We start from the raw sequence: 14,741 nt of genomic DNA on the forward strand, positions 1-14,741 counted from the left end.
ATACTCCTTCACATGTGTGCCCCTTATTAAAGGAATCATAAGGAAAGAAGGACTGGTCATCGGGGTGTTCGGATGGAGGGGCCAAGAGGACCTGGGATCTCCAAGGTCAAGTTGAAAAGTCTTCTGGATTACCCAGGGTGAGAATGGGGGTGGCAGGATACACCAGGCCTTGGTGGTTTCTCAGACAACAGGGAAGGCTCCTACCTGGTCTAGGGCTGAGGACCCGCCTCCTTCCTGAGGCCCCATCAGAGGCCCACGGGGATTGAGGCAGGGGTGTTTCCGGTTGTGGTGATTATGAGACTCGGGTATTGTTCAGGTGAGGCATGTAGAGGCCTGTGGGGATGCCTCAGGTCAAGATTTAAGAGATTGTACTTTGGAGCCTGGGGCTGTTATTTGGCACCTGAATTGGTTCCTCCTTGCCGTGGATGATGCTTCCAGTCCGGTATGGGGCTACACGAGAAGGCGGGAGCAGAAGTTCTCTGATTCCGGAGCATATCCAGAAATACCGCAAAGGCTCCAGAGGGTGAGAACCTCCTCTCTGGCGTCCTGTGCTTGCTCCATCTACTCCTGGGTCCTTAGGGTCTTAGAACAATTTTTATTGAGCCTGGTGGGCCACCCAGGGATGCCTTCCCTGGGTCTTGCAGGCAGTCACAAAGGGTTGTTGGAACCAGAGGTGACTCATAATATTTCCCAGAGGCTCAGGCATGCCAGCGTTAACCAGAGTAAAACTCCTACTTAATCGAAGGGGACAAAAAAGAGACAGTGTCTTGCACTGCAGGTAGGAGCATGAGGGTGCTATGTTGGGTTTTGCAACCAGCGAAACCTATTCACGTTGAAAATACAAGCAAGCCCACCGTTTAGAAACACCATCTGTAGACTCTCCCTCAAAGTAACAAACCTCTTATTAAGTAAAGGAAGATATTCATGTTGACATCACTGCAGGAGGCAGAGAAAGGATCCAAGCATTTTAGCCAAGCAGAGCAGGTGGTGTAACAATTTGAGGCTCATTTTGCATGACGACAATCAATTCAGTGAGTTAGGTCTCAGCTCCTAACTCTGGGAAATGAACAAGGGGTAGTGGAAGGGCAGGTGGGCGGGCGTGGGGGTGACTGGGTGATGGGCACTGAGGGGGGCACTTGTCAGGATGAGCACTGGGTGTTATACGTTGGCAAATCAAACTCTAATAAAAAATATACAAAAAATTTTAAAAACAACAACAGAAAAGTAAACCCTATCACTGATGCTAATAAAAAAAAAAAGAGAATTATGTCACAGGCAGAGGACCCAAAGAACATTTCAGCCTGTGATTCTTTTCATTATTTTCATAAGATTATGTATCATGAAATTAAGAATCTTAATGATTTGGGGGTGTAGAGTTCAGTGGTATTAAGTACATTCATCCTGTTGTGCAAGCATCACCACCATCCAACTCCTGAACTCTTTTCATTTGCTAAACTGGAACTCTCCCCATTGAACACACCCCATTTCCTCTCTCCACCCCATCCCCTGATGACCACCGTACATCATTCTGTCACTGTGAATCTGACTTGTTTAAGAAGAATCACACAGTATTTTTCTTTTTGTGAATGGCTTATTACACTTAGCATAATGTCCTTTAGGTTCATCGATGTTCTGGAATCTGTACATCATAATCTCCTTCCTTTGTAAGCCTGAGTAATACTCTATTATATGGATATATCTCATTTTGCTTATCAATTTATCTGGAGCCTATGGTTTTAGCTTAAAAACATAATATGAAAAAAAATAAAAACATGAATGGATGCTTCTAAAAGTGTGGAGGTTTCTTGAATGAGTTGGTTCTACCCCTGTGAATGATGACAAATTGTTAGCCTTGGTGAGATGGAGAGGGATCAGGAGAGGCGAGGAGGATATAAGTCTACCATCTCTATGGAAATATATCACTTTGTAAAACCAAAACCAAAACAAAGCAAAAAAACATAATCAGATATTTTTTTAGAGAATCAGGCTGGCAAAGGAAATCTTCCTCAGGACTCCCCTATCATCACAGACCCCGTCACTGTCTCTAGAGGGGGACATGCAATATTAAAGGGGCTCATCAGAGTAATACACTCAAACTCATACACTGGGGACTTGAAGCAGTGTGTAAATTATGAATTGTAGGTCTGTTGGAGAACCCTCCATAATCATTTTCCAAAAAATCTGACCTGTTTCATGAAAAGAGAGGCTACACAATGTTATATGGCATCAACAACAAAAATAATCCATGATAAAAATTTATTGATAAAAATAATGAATTACAATAGTCCTCATGAATAATATTAATTCCACTACTATTAATATGGGGCATAATGATAAATCAGGAGGTTGGGTATAGAATCCTCTAAGTGAATGATAAAGGGACTGTGCTGGGCCTTACAGGGTGGAGAGTTTAAAGCCCTGTGTGTGCACATGACATCTGTAACAGGAGGCAGAGATGAACAACAGGACGGAAAAAGCCAGCCAGAAGGAGGGTCTAGGCCAACTTGGGAAATTGCATGCAGACCCCTTGAGGGAGAGCCCGTGGGGCAGAGGGGGTGCAGCAGGACAGCCACCCGATTTCAGGAGCTTGATCCGTCTGCAGGCCAGGCAGGACTCCATGTCCACACCTGCACAGAAAGCCCAGCGTCAAGTGGACATTCAAGCTGCCATTTCTATTCCCACCCTCTCTGCCCAACATCCCTTCTGTTTCTTTTCCACTTAGACCCTGGAGCTCCAGACTTCTCAGTTCACATCTCCAAGGTCACTTAAAATATTTGCAGAGGATCAGATGGGCCTGGGCTGTAGGAGGGTGTCACCCATGATACTCCCATACTAGCAGGGAGGACATTGCCTTCTGAGTGGTTGCCAGGCTCCCTTGGAAGACGGAGAAAAGTCGTGGGATGTGCAGGATGGGCGTTCACAATCTCTGTGCCTTCTGGTACTGCACCAGCAGCCTCTCCTGTGTACCTGAGGGGACTTAGATCTCCAGAGTTTCGGGCTGGCCTAGGGAGCCTTTTCTGTACCTCCATTGTTAGCTACAGTGGCTCTAGGATTCCAGATCAGATCAACTCATGTGGATGTTCATATGGAAAGAGACACCAGCTCCCACCTTTCCAAGAAGGCAAGAGTGACTATGGGGGCCCCTGATGTGACTCATGTTGTGGCAGTTCTGTTCATCCAAGGACAACTTTCCGGGACTTCCAGGCTGGCACAAGCAGCCAGTGGGCCCTAGAGGGAATTTTGAATTTTAACAGAGGCATATGGGTAAAGGATGTCCTTCAGGAGGCTCCTGTGGTATCGAGGGCTGGTCCTGCTTCTGGAGGCTGACTTGGAATATTTCAAGATGCTCCTGAGCAAAATAAATATCATGTAGTACAGAAGGTATTGCTTTCCTGTGGACAAACTCTACTGAAGGTTGTATATCAAACAACTGCGGAAACAATTCATGGCAAGAAAATAATGAAAATAATGACGAATAACAAGAACAATCACAAAAATGATCATAGTTAGGGAACTGTAATTGCTAATGATAATCATAACCTAAGGAGATGGGAGATCAGAAGGCAGGTTTCCCTAAGTGAGGGGCACAGGAATATCATTTTTCATTTTTTATCTTTTAAATTTTTTTAAAAGAATTTATTTATTTATTCACAGAGGCCCAGAGAGAGAGAGAGAGAGAGAGGCAGAGACACAGGCAGAGGAAGAAGCAGGCTCTATGCAGGGAGCCCAACATGGGACTCAATCCCGGGTCTCCAGGATCAGGCCCTGGGCCGCAGGCGGCGCTAAACAGCTGCACCACCGGGGCTGCCCAGGAATATCATTTTTCGTGGGGTAGTTGGAGTCACTGTTCTAGATTCAACAATGAAATATGTTCCATGAGGGCAAAGCCTGTTTGCAAGAAAAAAAAGAAGCCCAACCCAGTGGTGGGCATTAGATCTAGTGTGCCAACTATGGGAGAAGGACCTTGTGGGCAAAGGTAGAAGGACCTTGGTCCAGGGCCCTGAAAGACCCCACCTTCTAGGAGCAAGGACAGCTGGTTGACAGGGTGTGGCTTATGTAAGGAAAGACAGGGGACCCAATCCACACCCGGTATGCAGGAGCCCCACCGAACCAACATTGAGCACCTAGTGTTCTTTTATCCTTTGTATGCTAGCTGCCCCTCTGCCATCCGTTTTTTCTTTGCCAGGCCCATCAGCTTCAGACATCTCGATGCCCCTGTATGGGCCAGTTATTACCGAACTTATTCCTCTCTGACCTGCAGGGTGGGACACGAAATGGTAGGATCCATACATAAGCTTCCTGGAGGACTTTGTCAACAGAGGCAGAGTTTGACTCAGCTGCAAAGAGCCACCTGCCTCAAGGCAACTGCTCCCCAGAGTGACCGACAGGCAATGATTATTCACAGAGGCCACTCGGCTTCAATTTAGGACAAGGGTATGGGTCCTGCGAGTTCTCCAGCACCCTGTGTGGTGGGCTGATGCCGTGAGTGTGCACAGTGGTCAGACGTCTCCCTCTGCCTGTGTTTCTTCCTCCCCACCCTTTCCAACCATGTTCGCCTTGAGATCACTGCCTAGGAAACACCCAGCACCCTGAACTCCATCTCCTCTGCAGTCGGGGACAACAGAGGAAAGACTCCAGGGAAGAGAGGGCTTGCACACAAGAGGAATCAAATTCTACTGAGGCTGAAACTAACATAAAGACTGATGACACTCTGTGTGACAGTTTTTTGTTGATTAGAACATTTGAATTGTGAGCAAGAAAGAGGTCCACAAATTAATTGGGACCAAAAAATCAGATGGGTGTGGGCTGAGGAGAAAAGTTGAAGGGGACCTTACCTCTTCTTGGATTGCAAAGAAGATAAGAGAGAAGTAGGCGGAAATACATGGAGATTGAAGCATTTTTGTTTTTCTTCTTTTTTTTTTTGTTGTTGGTGTTCAATTTGCCAACATACAGAATAACACCCAGTGCTCATCCCATCAAATGCCCCCCTCAGTGCCTGTCACACAGTCACGCATACCCCCCACCCTCCTCCCCTTCTACCACCCCTAGTTCATTTCCCAGAGTCAGGAGTCTTTGTGTTCTATCTCCCTTTCTGATTTTTCCCACACATTTCTTCTCCCTTCCCTTATATTCCCTTTCACTATTATTTATATTCCCCAAATGAATGAGAACATATAATGTTTGTCCTTCTCTGACTGACTTACTTCACTCAGCATAATACCCTCCAGTTCCATCCACGTCGAAGCAAATGATGGGTGTTTCTTGTTTCTAATGGCTGAGGAATATCCCACTGTATACAGAGACCACAGCTTCTTTATCCATTATCTGTCGATGGACACCGAGGCTCCTTCCACAGTTTGGCTATTGTGGACATTGCTGCTAGAAACATCGGGGTGCAGGTGTCCTGGCGTTTCATTGCATCTGCATCTTTGGGGTAAATCCCCAACAGTGCAATTGCTGGGTCGTAGGGCAGGTCTATTTTTAACTGTTTGAGGAACCTCCACACAGTTTTCCAGAGTGGCTGCACCAGGTCACATTCCCACCAACAGTGTAAGAGGGTTCCCTTTTCTCCACATCCTCTCCAACATTTGTGGTTTCCTGCCTTGTTAATGTTCCCCATTCTCACTGGTGTGAGGTGGGATCTCATTGTGGTTTTGATTTGTATTTCCCTGATGGCAAGTGATGCGGAGCAGTTTCTCATGTGCATGTTGGTCATGTCTGTGTCTTCTGTGGAGAAATGTCTGTTCATGTCTCTGCCCTTTTCATGACTGGATTGTTTGTTTCTTTGCTTTTGAGTTTAATAAGTTCTTTATAGATCTTGGATACTAGCCCTTTATCTGGCGTGTCATTTGCAAATATCTTCTCCCATTCTGTAGGTTGTCTTTCAGTTTTGCTGTGCAGAAGCTTCTTATCTTGATGAAGTCCCAACAGTTCACTTTTGCTTTTGTTTCTCTTGCCTTCATGGATGTATCTTGCAAGAAGTTGCTGTGGCCAAGTTTGAAAAGGGTGTTGCTGTGTTCTCCTCTAGGATTTTGATGGAATCTTGTCTCACATTTAGATCTTTCATCCATTTTGAGTTTATCTTTGTGTCTGGTGAAAGAGAGTGGTCTAGTTTCATTCTTCTGCATGTGGATGTCCAATGTTCCCAGCACCACTTATTGAAGAGACTGTCTTTTTTCCAGTGGATAGTCTTTCCTGCTTTGTGGAATATTAGTTGACCATAGAGTTGAGGGTCCACTTCTGGATTCTCTCTTCTGTTCCATTGATCTATGTGTCTGTCTGTGCCAGAACCACACTGTCTTGATGACCACAGCTTTGTAGTACAACCTGAAATCTGGCATTGTGATGCCCCCGGATATGGTTTTCTTTTTTAATGTCCCCCTGGCTATTTGGGGTCTTTTCTGATTCCACACAAATCTTAAGATGATTCCTTCCAACTCTCTGAAGAAAGTCCATGGTATTTTGATAGGGATTGCAATTAATGTGTAAATTGCCCTGGGTAACATTGGCATTTTCACAATATTAATTTTTCCAATCCATGAGCATGGAATATTTTTCCATCTCTCTGTGTCTTCCTCCATTTCTTTCAGAAGCGTTCTGTAGTTTTTAGGGGATAGATCCTTTACCTCTTTGGTGAGGTTAATTCCTAGGTATCTTATGCATTTGGGTGCAATTGTAAATGGGATTGACTCCTTAACTTCTCTGTCTTCAGCCTCATTGTTAGTGTATAGAAATGCCACTGACTTCTGGGATTGATTTTATATCCCGCCACACTGCCGAATTGCTGTAGTTCTAGCAATCTTGGGGTGGAGTCGTTTGAGATTTCTATGCACAGTATAATGTCATCTGCTGCCCCACCTCTTGTCAGGTGTACGGCTCAGTGGGAGTTGTTTATCCTGTGAGGCCCATGCGCAGTCCCAGGTACAGGGTGACACCAGGAGGGACAACAACAGTGCCGGCGGCCAGCTGTCCAGCCCTGGCGTCAGCTCCCACATTAACCATCGTAGCTCCCAGTGCGCAGGGGCCTGGGTACTCTGGGGTGGGGGCACTGACCTGCACAGCTCCTTGGCCCAGCGGCAGGAGCGACCTGGCTGTCCTGTGTCCTCCTGGCCTCTGCCTGCCCCAGGGGAGCACCGGATCCTGGGTTGTGTCCCCCAGTGCACTGGGCCCCGGGGCTTGCAACACTGTGAATGGACCTAAAGTACCATGATGTGAAATTTAGAAGCATCAGAGTAAATTTTGCGCAGTTAACTTATCCTTTATCAAAAATAAAATACATAAGCCCTTATGGAAGGTTTATGAAAATCATAAAATACAGGAACAGCGCAATGACGGGGAGGGGAAGGCTCCATTGGGCTGCAGCCACCATGAGCCCCGCGGCAGGAGCTGGGGCTGGCTCCCGAGGTGGTTCACGGGGTTGCTCCACGCCCAGGCCGGTTGCTTCATTGAGTTAGGAGGCTGCTCAGGCACATCTACGACCTCGAGAGCAGGGGGTGGCGTCTGCTCCTCCCCCAGGGATCCCAGGGGTGCAGGGGGCTCCTCCAGGGCAGAGCAGTGAACTAGAGCAGTGACCACTATCTGCAGGGGCTTCGCCTCCCCAGTGGGCACCTCAGCGCGGGCTGAGCCCTCAGCTCCAGCAGCCAGGACGGCCTCGATCCCCGCAGGCCTGACGGGGCAGCAGGCCCCACGGTCGGAGCTGGGGCGCACTCCTGAGCTGCTTCAAGGGTGTTTTCCTCGGGCCGAAGCTGTAGCTCCAAGAAGACAAAGTATCACCATCAGGACGGACTGCCCACGTCCCTCCCAAGTCAAGGCCACTCTTCCCACCGCTCCACGTGTGTGAGGGCAAGAGCCCTGGGAGGTGTCCCCAGGCTGCAGCCCGTGGGGTGGGGTGTGAGCCCACCGCCTGCTCCTGACCCAGCTGAACAGAAGCTGGATCTGCGGGCACCCCCTGTCCTCAGCTTGGCCACCCCCAGACCTCCTCACCCCCAGCCTCTGGCTCCACTGCATGGAGGCGTCTGAATTGCTTGAGGTAACGCAGGGCACAGAGTTCCACGTCTGAGCCTGGCATGTGCTGCCTTAGGAATTGCAGAAGTTTTATAAGGGAGGGAAATTCTGGGAGCTGACAAAAGTCATCCCGGTAATAATCCAGCCATATTTCCAGCATGCAGGAGATGGCCCTGTGGAGGGACAGGTGGGCACAGGCGTCAGAAGACAGGGCACCCTCACTCACAGGTGTCCTGAGGAGAGCCCTGCAGGACCCGGGGCTCCGACCTCCCTTGCAGGATGTTGGAGGCAAGTCCTGTCCTTGTCCCCCTGCCACCTGGCGGTCCTGCCTGCCACGGACCTGAAGAGGGGCTGGGATGCAGCCTTTGTTCCGGGGAGCCCACGCCCAGTGGGGTGACCATCACTGTCTCTCCTGGGGAAGCGGGGCTCCCTCCTCAGCCTGGTCCCTGCCCACCTGCCCCTTGAGTCCACTGGTAGGCGTCGGGGGATGGGGGGTGTCTGGCCTGTTATTGCCCTCACTGCACACACTGTCGCTCTGGGAAGCTCCAAGGCAGGAGGGCTCGGGTTCTGTGTCCTGCCAGGCCTTGCCAGGAGCCACCTGGGACAGCCACCTTCCCTCCTGTGGCTCTGCGCTGCCTTCCTCCCGAGGGGCCCCCAGGGGTGTCCTTCCACTGACTCTAATATCCCATCTCCCACGAGGCGGGGCCGCCTGGTCCGGGAGCCCTCATCGGCCCGTCCTGAGCACCTGCTGTGCCCCCGGGTCAAGGTGCCACCAGATTGGGGAATGCGATGCTCCCCACCCCCACTGATCTGGGCCCCAGGTGTGGGGCAGAGAGAGGGTTGGGGGGCATGGAGAAGGTCTCCTTCAGGGGTCCCAGTGCCTCCCACCAAGCCCGCACCCCATCCTGGTTCTCCTGCCCTCTTTTCCAGAAGGGGCCTTAGACCTTTACCCTGTCACAGGAATTGCAGATGTGTGGGGTGAGGGTGCAGCCCCCCCACCCCACAGCCCCCTCGCTGCCCTCCTGGAGAGGGAAGGCCCTCCTGCAGGAGCCGGAGTCACTCACAGTTTCCAGCACTGCAGGACCATGTCATTATTACCCCATGCATCTACGATGCACCCATACCTAGAGGAGGGCGGGGACATCCCATGAATAATCCTCTGGACGCCACCTCTCATCATGGGGGCTGTCACCCTCTGACCCCTGACTAGGCTGGAGCCCGGGGGGCCGTCAGCTCTGTGCGTGGGGCCACGGGCAGCTCCCGGGGAAGCGCCCGCACCTGCTGGGGCCTCCTGAAGGCTTGAGCATGAAAGGGCTCGGCGAGGCCCATGGCCCACTATCCGAGTGGGCCCGGGGCGCCCCGGGGTCCCCCTGTCTGGTTGCCCCAGGACACAGACCCCCGATGGACTCTTAAAACTCCCTTTCAATGGGGAAACAGGCTGCTCAGGACCCTGGTGATGGGGGGGAGGAGGCACAGGCCTGGTCACGGGGAGGAGGACGGCTGCTGAGCACAGGCACAGCCCCTCTGGCCGACCCGCCACAGGCCAGGCCCTGGGGCTGCCCTCCAGGACCCCGCTATGCCCTGGGTGACCCTGCTCCAGGCAGGGGAGCAGCCCGAGGCCGGGAAGCTCACACCATCCCCAGCCTCCCCACCAGCAGGTGGCCCAGCCCTGGGCTGCGGAGGGGCAGGTGCTCACTCGGTGAACAGCAGGTCCAGCACCTCGTCCGTGGTGGCGAATCCACGATAGTCGTCTAAGAAGCTGCAAATGGAGATGACGTCCCTGTGCTGCAAGGCGAGCAGCAGTTGTCGGACTTTGTGCTCCAGCAGCTCCGTCCGACTGGACTTCATCGGGGCGATCCGATGCCCCTTCCCGGCCGAGGCCCCTGCACCCTGAGGTGGGACAGAGGGGACGTGCAGCCTGCAGGGAGCCACCGGGAGGCCTGAGAATCTATTTGCAGAAGAGAAAATTGACATTCCACATGGAAGAGTAGCCTTTGCCATAGTGCATGGATTTCCCTAAGGAACGTGCAAGGTATGTTTTGGGGGTGGGTCCCCGGCCCCAGGGGCAAGAGAGGCAGCTTGCTGTGGACCCAAGAATTCCCATGCAGAGCAGCTGAGCAAGTGCTGATTCCCCACATGAGTCCAGGAGGGGCCACGTCCTCAGGTCCGCAGTCACCCCGTCAGGGAGCAGTGCGGTGGAGGACAAGGGTCCAAGGCCAGGAGCTGGCTCATTTGGTCTCAGTGTCTTCTGAGGATGAGGACACCTGTAGGTCACCGTGGAGGACACTCCAGGGGCCACAGACATAGGCTCCGTCCGACAGGTGGGGGGCAGGAGGGCCCTGAGCAGGGCCTGGCTTCCCGGGAGAAAGGAATGAGGGAGCTGCGAGGAACCGGGAGCTCCAGCAGCTTCTGTCCAATCTGGTGAAGACCATTCTCAGGGGCTGAGTGGGGCCCGCGCAGAGGGCGGCCGTGGGGGCTCGGTGCACGGCTGCAGCATCTCCAGGTGAGGTGTGGCAGGTGTGGGCTGGGGGCCCTTGCTCGGATGGAGGGCAGGTGTCTTCCTGGTCTGCGGGGGCCCGGCTGTGCATCCACAGGCACGTCTGCTTCCTGGAGGACACAGACACCCCAAAATCCCCACATGGGCTTCCTCGATGCCTAGAGTGTGCTGGGAGGGCCTCCATTGCGGTTTCTTTTGGAGGTTCAGGGTCCTGTCTAGGGGCATCTGGGCACATTTCTTGCCTGGAGTCTGGAGGAGCATTTGGGAATTGTCTGCCAATGCGTTGCTGACCGCGGGACGGGTGTTCTCCTCAGGATAATTGGGTGGTGCCTGGGTGTGTCCCAGCCCATGGCCCTGGGAGCCAGCCTGGGGACCCTTGAGGGACACTCTGCAGGGCCTCTTGGCTCTCTGCTGCACAACCAGGCTATCAGCCCTGACACAGGGTTGGCGAGCCGGCTGAGGGGTGTCAGCGATCGGCACTTCCTGGGCACCAGGAGGTCCACCAGGTGGGCTGAGGCTAACTTTAGGGCTACTCAGAGGAGATGTGGAATGGGACTGGACAGTCTCATCAGGGGTCTCAGTACGTGCCTTCATTGGCAGGGAAGGCTCAGGGATTAAAAATTTCAGGTAAAAATGGAGATATCATATAGAGATTCCTACACAAGTTTTTTATTGAACTCCATGGGTACAGAATCAATATCCTAAAACATTGTGGCTTCAGAGATGACACTTTTATTCTCTTAGTGTCCAGGGACGACAAGTGAACATCAGGAATTCAGCAGGGCCCCAGGGCTTGTGAAGCCCAGTCACTGACCAAGGCCTGGCAAAATGTTCCTGTTTCTCTTGGCCTCTGGTCAGTAAAGAAGACAAATAGACTTAGGTTTCCACCTTTCCTAAGACTTATACGATTTCCTAAACTTCATTATTCTTCACTATTCTATCCTGCACAAAGATGCCTCCTTTTCCAATGCAAAGGATCATGGTCACAAGTAGGAATGAATTGTCGTGACGACTCAAAAATGTTTCAGCAGACACTACCAATTCTGTGGGCGGAAGAAGCCATAATGACACTTTCAAGCCACAAGCTAACAAGGTGCCCTCCTACCTGCATCTACACCTGACAAGCCCACAATGTGGAAAAAGGCACAAGCCTACAACATATTCCAACTGAATCAAGAGAATATAAAGGATATTGGGGTGGAATTCCCTGAGGAACAGTTAAAATGAGGCAGATAAACACTGGATTGAGGATAGAGACTCTTGTAGGAAAGGGAGTTTCAAAGGAATGTTTCCCAAAATCATTAAACCAGCCAGAGAATTTCTCTTGTGGTGGACCCGGGCCACACCTAGGCAGAAACTGGTATTCATCAAAACCTTCACAATCTTTGTAGATTGGGATCATAGTCCAGAGAGATAGAAGTGTAGAAGCCAAGCAATGGATGCCATATTCCCAAATGATTGGTTACAGCTACAAACATTCTGGCTGGTGAGGAGAACGAGTTCCTATGTGATACCTGCGCTCCTTTGGGAGAGTGATCTTCCCTGTCCTAGAGCACTGACGTCTAACACTCCTTGGCTCGCTTGAGGTTACTGAGGAAGAAAAAGGACATTCATAGAGATATCCATTGAACATAGAAACTGATCAAATTCTGTTCAGAAAGGAGCAGGGGCAGTTAGGGAGGTTGAGAAAGACCTGAAGGTGCTGTCTGATGAGAGAGTCAAGATTAGGACCTGGGCTGGCCTGAAAGGTCTCTATGAGAAAGGGACCACACCCAAATCCCTTAATCCAATCAAGCGATTATAGCCAATTGGAAGATCTTGCTCTTTACATTTCAGTTTTTAACTGAAAGTTAGTTGACAAAATGGATATAACATCTTGAATAACCTCAAACCCTGACCCAATTTTTAATACCATTAGGTCTAAATTCAGCAGAAGTGTTGGTAAAATACCAATGGTTCAGAAAACATGAGTCCTGAGGTTAATTCCCACGCTAAAATGTACCAATATAATTTCACTTGCAGAAATTCCAATCTCCACCAAATCCACATGGACTCACACCTCCATTCACATAGACACACACACACAGGCACACACACGGAGTCATAGGAATCGCTCTCATGAGGGCATCATTAGCCTGTTGAAGCTGCTGAGTGGCTCAATCCCTGCAGCGGCTAAGAAGATTGGGTGGATGTCTTTCAAGTGGCTGAAACATCACGTGACCTTGGGGCAGTATAAAAGTCCGGAAGCAACGGAAGTGGCCATTCCTGACCATCCCTCTCTCCCACGGGACACCCAGTCTCCTGCAGTGGAGTCTGTCCAGGACCTTTCTCAGCCTCTCCTGATGGGCGTGAGGACCACAAGTGCACTTCAGGTGAGTTTTCAGGCCACTGGTCCGACCTTCCCTGACAGAGCAATGGGACAGTGAGGAAATGATGGAGGGATTGGCCCTTCCTCCAAGGGTTAAGGACTCTTTCTGGTCTAACATGTTCTGAGGACAGAGACTGAAGCCAAGGCATGGCTGTGAATGCCCTGGGCACCGGGAGGTTCCAATGCCAGTGGAATGGGGCCTCAGGTGTCACATTGGTGTGGGGTGGTGGACGAGCAGGGACATAAGGCCCGTAAATGTCTCAGTGGGCCCTGCAGGCCTAGAGAAGACACAGGATCAGGGCGCCTGGGCAGCTCCATTGTTTCAGGGACTGACTTGGGTCGGGACATGATCTCAGGGTCTGGAGATGGATCCAGGCCCTCACTGGGTTTCTGATAACTGAGTGTCTGCTTCTCCCTCTGTCCTTCCTACAGCTCAGGTGATCACTCTCCATTACACACGCACACACTCTCTCTCGTAAATAACTTACATTTTTTTTCACAAAAGAATTTACTGGTTCCCACAAGCTGAAAATACATATATATATTTGTCAATTTGGTGGGGCTGTATTGGGGACATTGCCAAGAACACATGAAATGGAAGTGTTCATAGTCTCAGGTGGGCAGCTCCCCATGGAGTAGAGGATAATGTGTTTCCAAAGTGACTTTGGACTTAATCATGGCTTTCCCGGTGGGGCATTCAGATATTAGAGAGGGAAGTCCACTTTCCTAAAGCCTGTTCACTTTGAGTCCTCCATGGTGGATCCCTCTGGACCTCAACTGGGAGAGGTTCTGTCCCTGATTTTGCTTCCAAAGGGATTTTGGAGAAACTTAATGATAGTGTCATCAAGGGTCCTTCAATGCAGAATGAACAACATTCCTTCTTGGTGGCATCCATCAGAGCAGGGATGTGGCTTGGCCAGGAGGGCATAGACCGGAAGGAGGAAAGAGAAGTGACAGGGGGAAATGTGTGTTTGGCAAGACTGTCCTGAAGCTCGCTAAGACCTCCTTGGGAAGATGATACAGTGAGGACGCCTAGGTCAGGTGAATAGGACTCTCTTGTTTCTTTTCCCTCAGGCTACCGGAAACCCATCCCCGAAGCAGACTGACTTGTCCCTCCAGGACATGGGACACATGGTGGCCCGTCACTCCCAGCTTGGGCCCGACATTCCCTTGAGACCCCAGAAAGGCAAGAGGCCACAGACAGCAGGACTGGCCCTCGGAGTTCCCAGTCCAGAGGAGGAGGATCCCAGGGTGAGTGGGGAGGCTGGCATGGGTTTTGAAGCAGGAGCTCTGCCAGGAGTCTTGATACAGGCTAGGCTCACAGATCATTGACCAGACCCTGTTGTCATCCTGACATGGGCTGGAATCCCAGCAGTCTACACATTGGGACACTCAGAGGCTCTGAGCATCAGCCTCAGGGCACCATAAGATCAGATCCAGGCTGGTGTTTGTCCCGAATCTTAATGATGTTTCCACCTGTCTTCAACCTGACACCTCCACTCCCTCTATACCTTCCCTCCCTTCCACAGGACGGGGAGTAAGCATCCAGAGGTCTTCATTATACTGACACCTCACTAGCCAGATAGAATGTCCCCTGTCCTCATCCCATGTGCCACTTCATGAGGACGGCCTCCCATTCGTGTGCTTGGCAGGTTCACTGGCATTTGAGTGGATGCACTGACCCCTGCCCCTTCCTTCCCCAGGTAAAGTGCAGGGACTGTGGGGCCTTTGGACACAAGGCATCAAGCACCAGATGCCCCATAAAACACTGGGGCACAACCCTCATTCCTGTGGCCTTGGGCTCCAGGAGGCTGAAGGAGAATGTGGAGCCGGGGAGTCAGCGGGACCCAAGACACCAGGCTAGGCTGTTGG

This window comes from Canis lupus, chromosome 16 (genome assembly GCF_011100685.1).
Source record: "Canis lupus familiaris isolate Mischka breed German Shepherd chromosome 16, alternate assembly UU_Cfam_GSD_1.0, whole genome shotgun sequence".
NCBI lineage: Eukaryota > Metazoa > Chordata > Mammalia > Carnivora > Canidae > Canis > Canis lupus.